Source organism: Gekko japonicus, unplaced genomic scaffold (assembly GCF_001447785.1).
Source record: "Gekko japonicus isolate JY-2015 unplaced genomic scaffold, Gekko_japonicus_V1.1 scaffold4824, whole genome shotgun sequence".
Taxonomy (NCBI): domain Eukaryota; kingdom Metazoa; phylum Chordata; class Lepidosauria; order Squamata; family Gekkonidae; genus Gekko; species Gekko japonicus.
Window position 1 is genome coordinate 67,064 of NW_015176122.1, and position 3,193 is coordinate 70,256.

Here is a 3,193-nt window from a genome sequence, read left to right on the forward strand (position 1 = left end):
ATGTGAGCTGCCACTTGCTCTCCTGAAACTCAAACGGAATGTCTTTCGCCACCGAATGGGCTCTCTGTTCACTCTACTGAGTGCGGAAAGAAAAGAGCAGTCAGAGGGTAAGTCATCTTTGACAATGAATGTGTAATGTATCCAGTCCAGACAAGTCTAGACATGTCCAGACAAGTCCAGAGACAAACGTCGAGCTTCGCTCCAAGAGACAATGGACTATGCGGATCCTAGCCCGCTCCAATCAGGGGACTAGGTTCCCGGCCGAGAGCCTATGGGACTCTCGTCCACTGTAAATAACCTATAGGGAAGTAGGGGTGTGTTTTGGGTGGTGGTTTCTCGGGGGATATAAGCCGGCCTGTGAGCCGGCCAAAGTCATATTGTTCCTGATCGAATAAAGTACGCTTTGCTGAAATCACTCTCCCTTTGCGTACTTTTCAGAACGTCAATAAAAATAAATGAGAATAAACTGTTTCGGGTGTGGGGAGTGGAAATAGTAGTACGAAAGAGAGCGTGTGCCTCAAAGTGCATCGAAGCCCAAAGTTGCATGCTGGGGGGGAGGGGGGGCTGTCGAAGGAGTTACGATCTGCGGCCTTCACTATTCCACTTGAGCGGTTTTCTTGGGCTACCTCCAGGAATCAATACACAGAGAGCAGCCTGAGGAGGAAGAGGCTGGGGGAAAGCTGAAAGGGAAAAGCAAAATGCTACACATTTCAGGAGAAGAAAATCACAGGAGTGCAGAGAACCGAAGCCGTTCTATTGGTGCTGAAGTTAATTAATTCAGTCACATGCGGCCTTCCTATGCGACCTGTTCCTTGACTGCAGTCCCTTGGAGGGCCTCCCGCTTACGATGGCCAGTGTCTGAGCTCCTCAGAGACTCCTGAGACTAATTATTTTCATGGAAGGCTGGTGTTCATTTTGGAAGGGGCCACTGCTCTCCGCACTTCCAGCCTGCGCCATTTTGGCTCTCTGTTCTACGGAGGGATGCCAACCTCCAGGTGGGACCGACAGGGATTAGTTCCTCTGGAGAAAATGGATGCTTTGGAGGGCGGACGCCGATGCTCCCTCTAATCTGTGGAGTCTTGTGAGCAAAAATTCTACTTGGTGAGCTACTGGCATGAAAGTTGTGAGCGAGCGATTTGGCTGCTGCATAAATAGGTTTGCTCTGGAGCCATCCTTCCTGAGCCAAGACAAAAATGTGTGAGCCGGAGGCTAAAAAACGGTGAGCTAGCTCACACCAACTCAGCTTAGGGGGAACACGGGTGGACTCTACAGCACAGTACCCCACTGAGGTCCCTGCCCTCCCCAGGCTCCGTCCCCAGGTCTCCAGGAGCTTCCCAAACTGGAGCTGGCAACCTTACCAACCCATCTCCCGCCAGTGGCCGGGGGGACCTGGCAACCCTAGCACTGGCGCAAGAGCATGGGCAGTGACAGAGTAGATTCGACAGACGTCTGGTCACACAACAGCTTGCAAAAGGGATCGCAGAAGGCCCTGCGGAGGAAGAAGATTCTTGTCCATGCAATCATCCAGCACAAGGGATGAACCACCCCCTTTGAGAATGGGAGACGCCTTCCACACAAGGACCCCTTTGGGGGGCCAGCACTAGCAAAGCTCTGAAAGGAACACAACGGGGAGGCCAATACTGTCACCCAGTGGGGTTCAGCTGACAGCACCATGACCACCTGCATTATGGGTTCTGTAGTGTATTCAAAGCTGCCTTGAATGCATGACATGTTGAGAAACATCTAACTGAACTGTAATGTTGAGCTTCGTCCTGGGCTAGGATCCAAATCCATCCAATAGTATTGCTAGCCCAGGAAGTAACAAGCCAATCACTTCAAGCAAGCTCCCTGAGCGGGAACTAATGTGATTGGACCTTATCTCTGCAACCTAATAGGTTGATATTTGTAAAGTGGGTGTGGCTACATTAGCCGGGAATGTTTAAAAGCAGGACAGCTGCAATGTAAAGGCTGTTCTGGCTATCAGATGTTTATCCGTGTCGGAGTGGTGTTCAAGTGGAAGAATCAAGTTGTGTTCTTGCTGAATCACTCTCCAACTGCTTGGTTAAGCGAGCGACTTAACAGGTTCCAGCCATTGTTCAATCCAGATTTGCCGGGTATTTGCAGACAAAGCAGGGAACCCAGTCCCTGCGATGTTCTGGGCCTCCTCTGACCCACCTAGGGTTGCCAGCCTCCAGGCAGGACCTGGGGATCCCCTGGAATTACGGCTCACCTCCAGACTACGGCAATCAGTTCCCCTGGGGGAAATGGATGAGGAGAACTGTATGGCATCGTACCCCATGGATGAGGTCCCTGTGTCCTCCCCAGACTCCATCCCCAGATCTCCAGGAGTTTCCCAACCTGGAACTGGTAACCCTCCCCCATAAAAACTAAGCTTGTTATTCCAGTTTGGTCCTTGAATCTATTAAACGTCTTCATTATGTTGTATGCTAATGTACTGCTCACCCTCTACCTGTACAGACGGACTGATAATGTCTGTTTCAACGTGTCTGAAGAGGAGTGTGTGCACACGAAAGCTTATACCTTGATTAAAAATTATTGGTCTTAAAGGGAAAAGATCAACAACCTCAGATATGCAGACGATACCACTCTAATGGCAGAACGTGAAGAGGACCTAAAGAGCCTCTTGCTCAGGGTAAAAGAGGAGAGTGCAAAAGTGGGCTTGAAGCTCAACATCAAAAAAACTAAGATCATGGCATCCGGCCCCATCACTCCTTGGCAAATAGAAGGGGAAGTCGTGGAAGTGGTGACAGACTTCACGTTCCTGGGATCCCAGATCACCGCAGACTGTGACTGCAGCCATGAAATTAAAAGACGCCTGCTCCTTGGGAGGAAAGCGATGGCGAACCTAAACAGCATGATAAAAAGTAGAGACATCACCCTGCCAACAAAAGTCCGCATGGTCAAAGCAATGGTATTCCCAGTAGTCATGTATGGCTGCGAAAGTTGGACTATAAGGAAGGCCGAGCACCGAAGAATAGATTCTTTTGAACTATGGTGCTGGAGAAGACTCTTGAGAGTCCCTTGGACTGCAAGAAGATCAAATCAGTCAATCCTAAAAGAAATCAACCCTGACTGTTCCCTGGAAGGCCAGATAATGAAACTGAAGCTCAAATACTTTGGCCACCCAATGAGAAGGGAGCACTCCCTGGAGAAAACCCTGGTGCTGGGAAAG